Here is a 14,670-nt window from a genome sequence, read left to right on the forward strand (position 1 = left end):
CCCTTGTTCGAAAGGAGCTTCTGAACTCTCTCGTCCATTGAATTTGTCAGGTTTTGGATGGTTTCTGCTTCAATTGTTTTGCATGAGGACAGAATACCCTCCCAGAGCTGTTGCTTAGATGTGAACTGCCTCCCGCCATCATAGACACTCCTTTTAATGATGCTCCAAAGGTTCTGAATGGGGTAGAGGTCAGGGGAGCATGGGGGTCACACCATAAGTTTGTCCCCTTTTATGCCCATATCAGCCAGAGATGCAGATGTTTTATGTGCAGCATGAGATGGTGCATTATCATGCAGAAAAATGATCTTGCTGTGAAATACACGGTTCTTCTTCTTGAACCATGGCAGGAAGTGCTGTTTGAGAAAATCCACATACATTATGGAGTTCATCTTTAGCGCCTTCAGGGATCCTAAAGGGGCCGACAATCTCTCTCCCCATGATTCCAGCCCAAAACATTACTCCACCTCCTCCTTGTTGGCGCTGTAGCCGTGTTTGCGTGGGGTGTCCATCAACCAGCCATCCTCCACTCCATCCATCTGGATCATCGAGCGCTGCACGGCACTCATCCGTGAACAAAACAGTTTTGAAATCAGTCTTCATGTAATGTTTGGCCCACTGGAGCCGTTTCTGCTTGTGTGAAGTGGATAGAGGAGGTCGACAGGATGGCGTATGCACAGCTGCAAACCTCTGAAGGACCCTGCATCTTGTTGTTCGGGGGACGTTGGAGGCACAAGCAGCTTCAAAAACTTGTCTGCTGCTATGACAAGGCTTTTTTGCCGCTGCTCTTTCAACCTGACGTAATTGCCTGTAGGAAAGAGTCCTCAATTTGCCCTTATCAGCACGCACACATGTGTACTGTGAATCAGCTACATACTTCTTGATTGCCAAGACACTTCATCCTGATCATCGCACAATGTTGATTGTAGTCATGCCTTGACCTAAACACTCCACAATTTGTTGCTTCTCAGCAGCCGACACATCCTTTTTCTTTCCCATTTTGGCAGAAAATGTAGGCTGCTTAATAATGTGAGAGAGCCTTCTTAAGTAGTCTTGCCTTTCATTGGACACACCTGCCAAACTAATTAGCACAGGTGTCTGCAATTGCTTACAGTGATATAAAGAGCCCTGACACACATCACCATCAATGAGTTTAACTGACAAACAAACAAATTCTTCCCTTATCACTCCTAAACACTTTTTGCATAATAATTTGGAACACAGTGTACATGTGCTTTTCCACAAAACACCAGTGGTTCACGTAGTGAATCTTACAGTTCTAACTTGCCAACCGTGGTCTGTATGGAGTTGTTCAATAAAGGGCCCAAAATTAAGATAACATAGATGGGAGAGGTCTCTATGAATAGGAATTCCTAAGTATTTGATACCCTGTGAGGGCCAGGCAAAGGGAAAGTTGGACTGGATGGAATCCTATATGGAATCCTATATGGATTTGGGGAGGGAGACATCGAGGGCCTCAGACTTCGCTGCATTGATTTTAAAATTTGACCATGTAACAAAGTGATCTATTTCAGCCATAGCAGCATGGATGGATATATGTGATTGAGTGATATATACTAGGACATCATCAGCAAATAGAGAGCACTTGTACTCGGTGCCTCCCACCTCAATCCACCTAATATTGGGGTTATGGCGAATTGATGAGAGCAGGTGCTCCGTCACTAGGATCTGTAAGAGAGGGGACAGAGGACATCCCTGCCTTGTCCCATTGGTGATTGTGAAAGGTGATGAAAATGTTCTGATGCACTCCCTGGGCCTTGGGACACCCGAAGCCGGACCCTTTTTGGTGGATGCTGGTGGTTGTAGTCTTCGTGGCGGCGACCCGGTTCCGTGGCTCAGGGTGGTCAAACCAGTGGCGGAACTATTTATGTGGTTTTGATGTTTAAATGTCCGACTACGCCACCCGTGGATTGCGGTCAGAGTGAACTGCCGCTACAGGGCAGACCGCTGAGGCTGGTGTTGTGGGTGCAGCAGAGCGTAGCATAACTCCCCACGGGAGGAGTATAGCCTCAGGGCAGTGTATGCGGAGGATGGGGGTGATGGTGCAGGGCAGGGCAGCAGCAGTAACGACACGGAGTCAGTGATGCAGTTCAGGGCCTTTACTCACAGTTCTTATTATCCAGACCACATCTGCAGGTAACGGCTGCCCACGTCGTACTGTGCTCACCAGGTGAGGGGCTCAGACAACTCCCAGATAACTTTGGAGCACTTCACAGGACCCCCTTTGTGTGTCCTTTGTCTGGCCTTTCTTACCAACACTTCTGTCCGGCTGCCTCGGGCCTCCTCTTGGTAAACTTGGCGCCAGTTTCCCTGACCCTATGTGGTGCCTTCCTAGCGGGTGTAGCGAGGGGCTGCGCCACATAAAATGTCAGAGCCTCCGGTTTCTAGCTGAGGGTCGTTTCCTGCCTCCACTAGTTCGGGGACCGGTCTCCCCCTTTGGCCTGACCCCTCCATGCAGGTGGATTCGGGCGTGAGGTGGCGCACCCCTGGGATCCCTTCATTCCTCGTTCCTGGAACCTTCTCCGCTCCTCTTCCTTCCTTCTCCCTCTTCCAGGCCTGGGCCTCTGTTACTCATGCAGAGCCCCTGCTCCCTGCCACTTCTGCTCAGACTTCTCTGCACTGAACTAAGATGGTGCCCACCTTTTATACTCCCTTCTCAATGCACCCAGGAACTGCTTCCTCCCTGCTCCTGCACTACAGGGTTCCCCTTCCTCAGTGCTCCCTCCCCCCACTCCAGCCAGGGACAGGGACTGTCGTGCCCATCTCAGGGGCATATTGGTCGCCCTGCCCCACGGCAATGTGGTGTAATGCATGCAGGTGTCGGGTCCTGATCCACACTCCATCCTTACCTGAGAGTGAGATATCACACCTCTGGGTGAGGTGCAATACCTCTGTAGCAACCGAGCCCTCAGGGTGCTACAGTTCCATTTATCTTCAGCCTAGGTGACGTATTGTGATACAGGGCCGTGATTTTGGCTATAAAATGGTCCCCTAGACCCCTACCCCAAGCGTTTTAAGAGAATCATATATGGCGTGCCAGGAGACTCTATGGAATGCTTTCTCAGCATCCAACGAGAGTATCTAATTACAAATTTTTAACTGCATCTAGCCCAGGAAATACTTTGTGCCTAGTAGCAGTGTCTGCTAGTCAGCGGATTATCCCGGCTGTTAAGCAAGCTACACCACCTGTAGTTTGGACACTTAATTTTTTCAAAGGAAATGCTTCGGGACCACGGGATACTCAGTGAAGAGCATCAGGAGGCACCCCAAGGCATAGGGGATGGGACTGGCAGTAGGGTGCCTTGCGGTGGACAGCCGAGCTCGATCCTTATAAAAGCTTTTTAACTGCAGCAGCTTTAGTGGACGCTACTGGAGCTGGAATTACGCGGCTGCTGGCATTAGACTTGCCCTCCAATAGATCCTTGTAAATGGATTTAAAGTGTATTCATTCAAATTAGAGAGACAATTTAAATTAAAAAGCTTAGAGCTGCCTCCACCACAGGGGGGCTCGCTCGACCCACCAGCGGACAGGCACCAGTAATGGGAGAGGGGGGCTGGCCATCAGGGTTCACCGCGGCTCTGGCACAAACCCGGCGACACGGAGGTGGCACGGGCAGGAGCGGACTGGCCGTGTCGGCTTCTCACTTTTTGGATTTTAGAAGGGCATGACATGCCTATATCTGTGTCTCCCCCTCCTTTTACTCCTCCACCTCTTTTATTTTCGCATGACTATATGTACTTGTCACTTTTCCATGTGTTAGTTATGTCTTCTGAGCAGTTTGTCAGCTTTTGGACACCTTTGAAGGTGTTTTCTATGTGTTTCTATGTGTTTTTGTTTGCCTGCCATTGGTTTTAACGGTGTTCGACGGTGTTCTAAAGTGTTCGACGAACAGTTCGGCGAACACACGGGTGTTCGACGAACCGAACCGAACTCGAACACTATGGGGGTGGCTCAACACTACTCTTCAGTTGTTGATTAAACACTTTGTAGGGTTAGTCTCCAATATGAAAGCAATGTCAGGGTTGGCATTGGTGTTATGCTGGTGGGTGTAGTTGCTTTTAAAACAATAGGCCATAGTTTAATTCTTGAAGAACTCATTGTTTTTTTCCATTTGGTGGTGTTTGGAATCTTTTTCACTTTCTGTGCTAAGGCTTATGCTTTTATTTCTTTCTTGGTAACACTTTAGCTACCTTAGTGGGCAAAAAGCAAAGCTAATTGAGAGAATTTGTAGGCAGAGGTGGAAAAGCTACATAACTGATTCCAAAAACTCCTCTGTCTTTAGAGTTAGTGTTAAAACTGCCAAAAATGGCAGAGGTCTTTAGGGGGAATTTGGTGCTGCTGTTGACTCTTTGTAATCTGTTTGAGCTAAGGCTCATAGTGTACTTTCTTTCTTGGTAAGAGTTTAGTTACCTTATTGGCAAAAAAGTGAAAATAATTGAGAGAAATGTAAGAATTGGTGGAAAAGCTACATAGCTGATTCACAAGAATTCAACTTTGAGTTTTGGACAATGCTTTGCCTTGTTTTTAAACTTTTTAGTAATTGGCTCTTTCAAGACATATTCAGTCCTCCTTTTTTAAGTAAAACTTTAGCAGATTTAACAGCCAAAATCCCAAACCAGTCAAGTGGGTTCATGCATTGGTGGTATAGTGGTGAGCATAGCTGCTTCCCAAGCAGTTGACCCGGGTTCGATTTCCAGCCAATGCAATACTTTTGTAGCTTTATTTCTGGCATATCATACATTTTACAAACTATTTTGTAATGTTAGTGCAGAAAATGTAAAAAAAAAAGCTGACCCTGTAAGCATTGATGGTATAGTGGTGAGCATAGCTGCCTTCCAAGCAGTTGACTCGGGTTCAATTCCCGGCCAATACCAAACATTGGTGTTTTTTTTTTCGGTCACGCCATACTTTTTACTAACAAATTTGTAGGGTTAGTGCAGAAAATGTGAAAAAAATGCTGGGTACGTTAAGCATTTTTGGTATAGTGGTGAGCAAACCTGCCTTCCAAGCAGTTGACCTGCGATTGATTCCTGGTCAATGCAATACTTATGTGGGTTTTTTTTTCCTGGCACGTCTTACTTTTTACTAATAATTTCGTATTGTTAGTGCAGAAAATGTAAGAAAAAAACATGGTTTCTGTAAGTGCTGGTGGTATAGTGGTGAGAATCGCTGCTTTCCAAGTAGTTCACCCGAGTTCGATTCTCAGCCAACGCATGAATTGTTTTTCACATTTGGTGATGTTTTTAGTCTGTTTTAATTTTTCGTGTTAAGTCTCAGGCTCTTCTTTCTTCTTAGAGTTTAGCAACCACGAAAATGAGAAAAAAATTGAAGGGAATATTTCTTAGCTTTTTTTCAACTGTCTCATCTAACTGATCTTCTGCTCTTCAGTTGTTGATTAAACACTTTGTAGGGTTAGTCTCCAATATGAAAGCAATGTCAGGGTTGGCATTGGTGTTATGCTGGTGGGTGTAGTTGCTTTTAAAACAATAGGCCATAGTTTAATTCTTGAAGAACTCATTGTTTTTTTGCATTTGGTGGTGTTTGGACTCTTTTTCACTTTCTGTGCTAAGGCTTATGCTTTTATATCTTTCTTGTTAACACTTTAGCTTCCTTAGTTGGCAAAAAGCAAAGCTAATCGAGAGAATTTGTAGGCAGAGGTGGAAAAGCTACATAACTGATTCCAAAAACTCCTCTGTCTTTAGAGTTAGTGTTAAAAATGCCAAAAATGGCAGAGGTCTTTAGGGGGAATTTGTTGCTGGTGCTGACTCTTTGTAATCTTTTTGAGCTAAGGCTCATAGTGTACTTTCTTTCTTGGTAAGAGTTTAGTTACCTTATTGCAAAAAAGTGAAAATAATTGAGAGAATTGTAAGAATTGGTGGAAAAGCTCCATAGCTGATTCACAAGAAATCATCTTTGAGTTTTGGACAATGCTTTGCCTTGTTTTTAAACTTTTTAGTAATTGGCTCTTTCAAGACATATTCAGTCCTCCTTTTTTTAAGTAAAACTTTAGCAGATTTAACAGCCATAATCCCAAACCAGTCAAGTTGGTTCTTGCATTGGTAGTATAGTGGTGAGCATAGCTGCTTCCCAAGCAGTTGACCCGGGTTCGATTCCCGGCCAATGCAATACTTATGTAGTTTTATTTCTGGCATATCATACATTTTACAAACTATTTTGTAATGTTAGTGCAGAAAATGTAAAAAAAAAGCTGATCCTGTAAGCATTGGTGGTATAGGGGTGAGCATAGCTGCCTTCCAAGCAGTTGACCAGGGTTCGCTTCCTGGCCAATGCAAAATATGGGTGTGTTTTTTTTTCAGGCACGTCATAATTTTTACTAACAATTTTGTAGGGTTAGTGCAGAAAATGTGAAAAAAATGCTGGGTACCTTAAGCATTTTTGGTATAGTGGTGAGCAAACCTGCCTTCCAAGCAGTTGACCTGCGATTAATTCCTGGTCAATGCAATACTTATGTGGGGTTTTTTTTCCTGGCAAGTCTTACTTTTTACTAATAATTTTGTATTGTTAGTGCAGAAAATGTAAGAAAAAAACATGGCCTCTGTAAGTGTTGGTGGTATAGTGGTGAGCATATCTGCCGTCCAAGCAGTTGACCCGGGTTCGATTCCCGGCCAACACATGAATTGTTATTCACATTTGGTGATGCTTTTAGTCTGTTTTAATTTTTCGTGTTAAGGTTCATGCTCTTCTTTCTTCTTAGAGTTTAGCAACCACGAAAATGAGAAAAAAATTGAAGAGAATATTTCTTAGATTTTTTTCATCTGTCTCATCTAACTGATCTTCTGCTCTTCAGTTGTTGATTAAATACTTTGTAGGGTTAGTCTCCAATACGAAAGCAATGTCAGGGTTGGCATTGGTGTCATGCTGGTGGGTGTAGTTGCTTTTAAAACAATAGGCCATAGTTTAATTCTTGAAGAACTCATTGTTTTTTTGCATTTGGTGGTGTTTGGAATGTTTTTCACTTTCTGTGCTAAGGCTTATGCTTTTATTTCTTTCTTGGTAACACTTTAGCTACCTTAGTGGGCAGAAAGCAAAGCTAATTGAGAGAATTTGTAGGCAGAGGTGGAAAAGCTACATAACTGATTCCAAAAACTCCTCTGTCTTTAGAGTTAGTGTTAAAAATGGCAAAAATGGCAGAGGTCTTTAGGGGGAATTTGGTGCTGCTGTTGACTCTTTGTAATCTGTTTGAGCTAAGGCTCATAGTGTACTTTCTTTCTTGGTAAGAGTTTAGTTACCTTATTGGCAAAAAAGTGAAAATAATTGAGAGAAATGTAAGAATTGGTGGAAAAGCTACATAGCTGATTCACAAGAATTCAACTTTGAGTTTTGGACAATGCTTTGCCTTGTTTTTAAACTTTTTAGTAATTGGCTCTTTCAAGACATATTCAGTCCTTATTTTTTAAGTAAAACTTTAGCAGATTTAACAGCCAAAATCCCAAACCAGTCAAGTGGGTTCGTGCATTGGTGGTATAGTGGTGAGCATAGCTGCTTCCCAAGCAGTTGACCCGGGTTCGATTTCCAGCCAATGCAATACTTATGTAGTTTTATTTCTGGCATATCATACATTTTACAAACTATTTTGTAATGTTAGTGCAGAAAATGTAAAAAAAAAAGCTGACCCTGTAAGCATTGGTGGTATAGTGGTGAGCATAGCTGCCTTCCAAGCAGTTGACCCGGGTTCAATTCCCGGCCAATACAAAACATCGTTTTTTTTTTTTTCAGGCACCTCATACTTTTTACTAACAATTTTGTAGGTTTAGTGCAGAAAATGTGAAAAAAATGCTGGGTACCTTAAGCATTTTTGGTATAGTGGTGAGCAAACCTGCCTTCCAAGCAGTTGACCTGCGATTGATTCTTGGTCAATGCAATACTTATGTGGGTTTTTTTTCCTGGCACGTCTTACTTTTTACTAATAATTTCGTATTGTTAGTGCAGAAAATGTAAGAAAAAAACGTGGCTTCTGTTAGTGTTGGTGGTATAGTGGTGGGAATCGCTGCCTTCCAAGTAGTTGACCCGAGTTTGATTCTCAGCCAACACATGAATTGTTTTTCACATTTGGTGATGCTTTTAGTCTGTTTTAATTTTTCGTGTTAAGGCTCATGCTCTTCTTTCTTCTTAGAGTTTAGCAACCACAAAAATGAGAAAAAAATTGAAGAGAATATTTCTTAGCTTTTTTTCAACTGTCTCATCTAACTGATCTTCTGCTCTTCAGTTGTTGATTAAACACTTTGTAGGGTTAGTCTCCAATATGAAAGCAATGTCAGGGTTAGCATTGGTGTTATGCTGGTGGGTGTAGTTGCTTTTAAAACAATAGGCCATAGTTTAATTCTTGAAGAACTCATTGTTTTTTTGCATTTGGTGGTGTTTGGACTCTTTTTCACTTTCTGTGCTAAGGCTTATGCTTTTATTTCTTTCTTGGTAACACTTTAGCTACCTTAGTTGGCAGAAAGCAAAGCTAATTGAGAGAATTTGTAGGCAGAGGTGGAAAAGCTACATAACTGATTCCAAAAACTCCTCTGTCTTTAGAGTTAGTGTTAAAAATGCCAAAAATGGCAGAGGTCTTTAGGGGTAATTTGGTGCTGGTGCTGACTCTTTGTAATCTTTTAGAGCTAAGGCTCATAGTGTACTTTCTTTCTTGGTAAGAGTTTAGTTACCTTATTGGCAAAAAAGTGAAAATAATTGAGAGAATTGTAAGAATTGGTGGAAAAGCTCCATAGCTGATTCACAAGAATTCATCTTTGAGTTCTGGACAATGCTTTGCCTTGTTTTTAAACTTTTTAGTAATTGGCTCTTTCAAGACATATTCAGTCCTCCTTTTTTTAAGTAAAACTTTAGCAGATTTAACAGCCATAATCCCAAACCAGTCAAGTTGGTTCATGCATTGGTGGTATAGTGGTGAGCATAACTGCTTCCCAAGCAGTTGACCCGGGTTCGATTCCCGGCCAATGCAATACTTATGTAGATTTATTTCTGGCATATCATACATTTTACAAACTATTTTGTAATGTTAGTGCAGAAAATGTAAAAAAAAAAAGCTGACCCTGTAAGCATTGGTGGTATAGTGGTGAGCATAGCTGCCTTCCAAGCAGTTGACTCGGGTTCAATTCCCAGCCAATACCAAACATCGGTGTTTTCTTTTTCGGTCACGCCATACTTTTTACTAACAATTTTGTAGGGTTAGTGCAGAAAATGTGAAAAAAATGCTGGGTACCTTAAGCATTTTTGGTATAGTGGTGAGCAAACCTGCCTTCCAAGCAGTTGACCTGCGATTAATTCCTGGTCAATGCAATACTTATGTGGGGTTTTTTTTCCTGGCACGTCTTACTTTTTACTAATAATTTTGTATTGTTAGTGCAGAAAATGTAAGAAAAAAACATGGCTTCTGTAAGTGTTGGTGGTATAGTGGTGAGCATAGCTGCCTTCCAAGCAGTTGACCCGGGTTCGATTCCCGGCCAACACATGAATTGTTATTCACATTTGGTGATGCTTTTAGTCTGTTTTAATTTTTCGTGTTAAGGCTCATGCTCTTCTTTCTTCTTAGAGTTTAGCAACCACGAAAATGAGAAAAAAATTGAAGAGAATATTTCTTAGATTTTTTTCATCTGTCTCATCTAACTGATCTTCTGCTCTTCAGTTGTTGATTAAATACTTTGTAGGGTTAGTCTCCAATACGAAAGCAATGTCAGGGTTGGCATTGGTGTCATGCTGGTGGGTGTAGTTGCTTTTAAAACAATAGGCCATAGTTTAATTCTTGAAGAACTCATTGTTTTTTTGCATTTGGTGGTGTTTGGAATGTTTTTCACTTTCTGTGCTAAGGCTTATGCTTTTATTTCTTTCTTGGTAACACTTTAGCTACCTTAGTGGGCAGAAAGCAAAGCTAATTGAGAGAATTTGTAGGCAGAGGTGGAAAAGCTACATAACTGATTCCAAAAACTCCTCTGTCTTTAGAGTTAGTGTTAAAAATGCCAAAAATGGCAGAGGTCTTTAGGGGGAATTTGGTGCTGCTGTTGACTCTTTGTAATCTGTTTGAGCTAAGGCTCATAGTTTACTTTCTTTCTTGGTAAGAGTTTAGTTACCTTATTGGCAAAAAAGTGAAAATAATTGAGAGAATTGTAAGAATTGGTGGAAAAGCTCCATAGCTGATTCACAAGAATTCATCTTTGAGTTCTGGACAATGCTTTGCCTTGTTTTTAAACTTTTTAGTAATTGGCTCTTTCAAGACATATTCAGTCCTCCTTTTTTTAAGTAAAACTTTAGCAGATTTAACAGCCATAATCCCAAACCAGTCAAGTTGGTTCATGCATTGGTGGTATAGTGGTGAGCATAACTGCTTCCCAAGCAGTTGACCCGGGTTCGATTCCCGGCCAATGCAATACTTATGTAGATTTATTTCTGGCATATCATACATTTTACAAACTATTTTGTAATGTTAGTGCAGAAAATGTAAAAAAAAAAAGCTGACCCTGTAAGCATTGGTGGTATAGTGGTGAGCATAGCTGCCTTCCAAGCAGTTGACTCGGGTTCAATTCCCGGCCAATACCAAACATCGGTGTTTTTTTTTTTCGGTCACGCCATACTTTTTACTAACAATTTTGTAGGGTTAGTGCAGAAAATGTGAAAAAAATGCTGGGTACCTTAAGCATTTTTGGTATAGTGGTGAGCAAGCCTGCCCTCCAAGCAGTTGACCTGCGATTAATTCCTGGTCAATGCAATACTTATGTGTGGTTTTTTTTCCTGGCACGTCTTACTTTTTACTAATAATTTTTTATTGTTAGTGCAGAAAATGTAAGAAAAAAACATGGCTTCTGTAAGTGTTGGTGGTATAGTGGTGAGCATAGCTGCCTTCCAAGCAGTTGACCCGGGTTCGATTCCCGGCCAACACATGAATTGTTATTCACATTTGGTGATGCTTTTAGTCTGTTTTAATTTTTCGTGTTAAGGCTCATGCTCTTCTTTCTTCTTAGAGTTTAGCAACCACGAAAATGAGAAAAAAATTGAAGAGAATATTTCTTAGATTTTTTTCATCTGTCTCATCTAACTGATCTTCTGCTCTTCAGTTGTTGATTAAATACTTTGTAGGGTTAGTCTCCAATACGAAAGCAATGTCAGGGTTGGCATTGGTGTCATGCTGGTGGGTGTAGTTGCTTTTAAAACAATAGGCCATAGTTTAATTCTTGAAGAACTCATTGTTTTTTTGCATTTGGTGGTGTTTGGAATGTTTTTCACTTTCTGTGCTAAGGCTTATGCTTTTATTTCTTTCTTGATAACACTTTAGCTACCTTAGTGGGCAGAAAGCAAAGCTAATTGAGAGAATTTGTAGGCAGAGGTGGAAAAGCTACATAACTGATTCCAAAAACTTCTCTGTCTTTAGAGTTAGTGTTAAAAATGCCAAAAATGGCAGAGGTCTTTAGGGGGAATTTGGTGCTGCTGTTGACTCTTTGTAATCTGTTTGAGCTAAGGCTCATTGTGTACTTTCTTTCTTGGTAAGAGTTTAGTTACCTTATTGGCAAAAAAGTGAAAATAATTGAGAGAAATGTAAGAATTGGTGGAAAAGCTACATAGCTGATTCACAAGAATTCAACTTTGAGTTTTGGACAATGCTTTGCCTTGTTTTTAAACTTTTTAGTAATTGGCTCTTTCAAGACATATTCAGTCCTCCTTTTTTAAGTAAAACTTTAGCAGATTTAACAGCCAAAATCCCAAACCAGTCAAGTGGGTTCATGCATTGGTGGTATAGTGGTGAGCATAGCTGCTTCCCAAGCAGTTTACCCAGGTTCGATTTCCAGCCAATGCATTACTTATGTAGTTTTATTTCTGGCATATCATACATTTTACAAACTATTTTGTAATGTTAGTTCAGAAAATGTAAAAAAAAAAAAAAGCTGACCCTGTAAGCATTGGTGGTATAGTGGTGAGCATAGCTGTCTTCTGAGCAGTTGACCTGGGTTCGATTCCTGGCCAATGCAAAACATGGGTGTTTTTTTTTTTTCAGTCACGTCATAATTTTTACTAACAATTTTGTAGGGTTAGTGCAGAAAATGTGAAAAAAATGCTGGGTACCTTAATCATTTTTGGTATAGTGGTGAGCAGACCTGCCTTCCAAGCAGTTGACCTGCGATTGATTCCTGGTCAGTGCAATACTTATGTGGGTTTTTTTTTCCTGGCACGTCTTACTTTTTACTAATAATTTTTTATTGTTAGTGCAGAAAATGTAAGAAAAAAACATGGCGTCTGTAAGTGTTGGTCTTATAGTGGTGAGCATAGCTGCCTTCCAAGCAGTTGACCCAGGTTCAATTCCTGGCCAACTCATGAATTGTTTTTCACATTTGGTGATGCTTTTAGTCTGTTTTAATTTTTCGTGTTAAGGCTCATGCTCTTCTTTTTTCTTAGAGTTTAGCAACCACGAAAATGAGAAAAAAATTGAAGAGAATATTTCTTAGATTTTTTTCAACTGTCTCATCTAACTGATCTTCTGCTCTTCAGTTGTTGATTAAACACTTTGTAGGGTTAGTCTCCAATATGAAAGCAATGTCAGGGTTGGCATTGGTGTTATGCTGGTGGGTGTAGTTGCTTTTAAAACAATAGGCCATAGTTTAATTCTTGAAGAACTCATTGTTTTTTTGCATTTGGTGGTGTTTGGACTCTTTTTCACTTTCTGTGCTAAGGCTTATGCTTTTATTTCTTTCTTGGTAACACTTTAGCTACCTTAGTTGGCAAAAAGCAAAGCTAATTGAGAGAATTTGTAGGCAGAGGTGGAAAAGCTACATAACTGATTCCAAAAACTCCACTGTCTTTAGAGTTAGTGTTAAAAATGCCAAAAATGGCAGAGGTCTTTAGGGGTAATTTGTTGCTGGTGCTGACTCTTTGTAATCTTTTTGAGCTAAGGCTCATAGTGTACTTTCTTTCTTTGTAAGAGTTTAGTTACCTTATTGGCAAAAAAGTGAAAATAATTAAGAGAAATGTAAGAATTGGTGGAAAAGCTACATAGCTGATTCACAAGAATTCATCTTTGAGTTTTGGACAATGCTTTGCCTTGTTTTTAAACTTTTTAGTAATTGGCTCTTTCAAGACATAGTCAGTCCTCCTTTTTTAAGTAAAACTGTAGCAGATTTTTCAGCCAAAATCCCAAACCAGTCAAGTGGGTTCATGCATTGGTGGTATTGTGGTGAGCATAGCTGCTTCCCAAGCAGTTGACCCGGGTTCGATTTCCAGCCAAAGCAATACTTATGTAGTTTTATTTCTGGCATATCATACATTTTACAAACTATTTTGTAATGTTAGTGCAGAAAATGTAAAAAAAAAAGCTGTCCTTGTAAGCAACCACGAAAATGAGAAAAAAATTGAAGAGAATATTTCTTAGATTTTTTTCATCTGTCTCATCTAACTGATCTTCTGCTCTTCAGTTGTTGATTAAATACTTTGTAGGGTTAGTCTCCAATACGAAAGCAATGTCAGGGTTGGCATTGGTGTCATGCTGGTGGGTGTAGTTGCTTTTAAAACAATAGGCCATAGTTTAATTCTTGAAGAACTCATTGTTTTGGTGGTGTTTGGAATGTTTTTCACTTTCTGTGCTAATCTTATGCTTTTATTTCTTTGTTGGTAACACTTTAGCTACCTTAGTGGGCAGAAAGCAAAGCTAATTGAGAGAATTTGTAGGCAGAGGTGGAAAAGCTACATAACTGATTCCAAAAACTCCTCTGTCTTTAGATTTAGTGTTAAAAATGCCAAAAATGGCAGAGGTCTTTAGGGGGAATTTGGTGCTGCTGTTGACTCTTTGTAATCTGTTTGAGCTAAGGGTCATAGTGTAATTTCTTTCTTGGTAAGAGTTTAGTTACCTTACTGGCAAAAAAGTGAAAATAATTGAGAGAAATGTAAGAATTGGTGGAAAAGCTCCATAGCTGATTCACAAGAATTCATCTTTGAGTTTTGGACAATGCTTTGCCTTGTTTTTAAACTTTTTAGTAATTGGCTCTTTCAAGACATATTCAGTCCTCCTTTTTTTAAGTAAAACTTTAGTAGATTTAGCAGCCATAATCCCAAACCAGTCAAGTTGGTTCATGCATTGGTGGTATAGTGGTGAGCATAGCTGCTTCCCAAGCAGTTGACCCGGGTTCAATTCCCGGCCAATGCAATACTTATGTAGTTTTATTTCTGGCATATCATACATTTTACAAACTATTTTGTAATGTTAGTGCAGAAAATGTAAAAATAAAAGCTGATCCTGTAAGTATTGGTGGTATAGTGGTGAGCATAGCTTCCTTCCAAGCAGTTGACCCGGGTTCGATTCCCGGCCAATGCAAAACATGGGTGTGTTTTTTTTTCAGGCACGTCATAATTTTAACTAACAATTTTGTAGGGTTAGTGCAGAAAATGTGAAAAAAATGCTGGGTACCTTAAGCATTTTGGTATAGTGGTGAGCAAACCTGCCTTCCAAGCAGTTGACCTGTGATTGATTCCTGGTCAATGCTATACTTATGTGGGTTTTTTTTTCCTGGCACGTTTTACTTTTTACTAATAATTTTGTATTGTTAGTGCAGAAAATGTAAGAAAAAAACATGGCTTCTGTAAGTGTTGGTGGTATATTGGTGAGAATCGCTGCCTTCCAAGCAGTTGACCCTACTTCGATTCTCAGCCAA

General features: G+C 40.4%; 8 non-coding genes across 8 annotated transcripts; all 8 read left to right on the plus strand.

Moving 5' to 3' along the window:
• Positions 1-6,072: 6,072 nt before the first annotated feature.
• TRNAG-CCC (transfer RNA glycine (anticodon CCC)) lies at positions 6,073-6,144 on the plus strand. Its single transcript has one exon. It is a non-coding gene; the product is annotated as a tRNA-Gly (tRNA).
• Positions 6,145-7,660: 1,516 nt separating this feature from the next.
• TRNAG-UCC (transfer RNA glycine (anticodon UCC)) lies at positions 7,661-7,732 on the plus strand. Its single transcript has one exon. It is a non-coding gene; the product is annotated as a tRNA-Gly (tRNA).
• A 1,180-nt stretch (positions 7,733-8,912) lies between these two features.
• TRNAG-CCC (transfer RNA glycine (anticodon CCC)) lies at positions 8,913-8,984 on the plus strand. The gene has a single exon. It is a non-coding gene; the product is annotated as a tRNA-Gly (tRNA).
• Positions 8,985-9,422: 438 nt separating this feature from the next.
• TRNAG-UCC (transfer RNA glycine (anticodon UCC)) lies at positions 9,423-9,494 on the plus strand. The gene has a single exon. It is a non-coding gene; the product is annotated as a tRNA-Gly (tRNA).
• Positions 9,495-10,334: 840 nt separating this feature from the next.
• On the plus strand, positions 10,335-10,406 carry TRNAG-CCC (transfer RNA glycine (anticodon CCC)). The gene has a single exon. It is a non-coding gene; the product is annotated as a tRNA-Gly (tRNA).
• A 439-nt stretch (positions 10,407-10,845) lies between these two features.
• Positions 10,846-10,917, plus strand: TRNAG-UCC (transfer RNA glycine (anticodon UCC)). The gene has a single exon. It is a non-coding gene; the product is annotated as a tRNA-Gly (tRNA).
• A 1,011-nt stretch (positions 10,918-11,928) lies between these two features.
• On the plus strand, positions 11,929-12,000 carry TRNAR-UCU (transfer RNA arginine (anticodon UCU)). The gene has a single exon. It is a non-coding gene; the product is annotated as a tRNA-Arg (tRNA).
• A 2,093-nt stretch (positions 12,001-14,093) lies between these two features.
• On the plus strand, positions 14,094-14,165 carry TRNAG-CCC (transfer RNA glycine (anticodon CCC)). Its single transcript has one exon. It is a non-coding gene; the product is annotated as a tRNA-Gly (tRNA).
• The last annotated feature ends 505 nt before the right edge of the window (positions 14,166-14,670 follow it).

The sequence above is a fragment of the Phyllobates terribilis genome, unplaced genomic scaffold, assembly GCF_046119375.1.
Source record: "Phyllobates terribilis strain yellow unplaced genomic scaffold, ASM4611937v1 Scaffold_3__8_contigs__length_932513732, whole genome shotgun sequence".
In the NCBI taxonomy this organism is placed as follows: Eukaryota; Metazoa; Chordata; class Amphibia; order Anura; family Dendrobatidae; genus Phyllobates; species Phyllobates terribilis.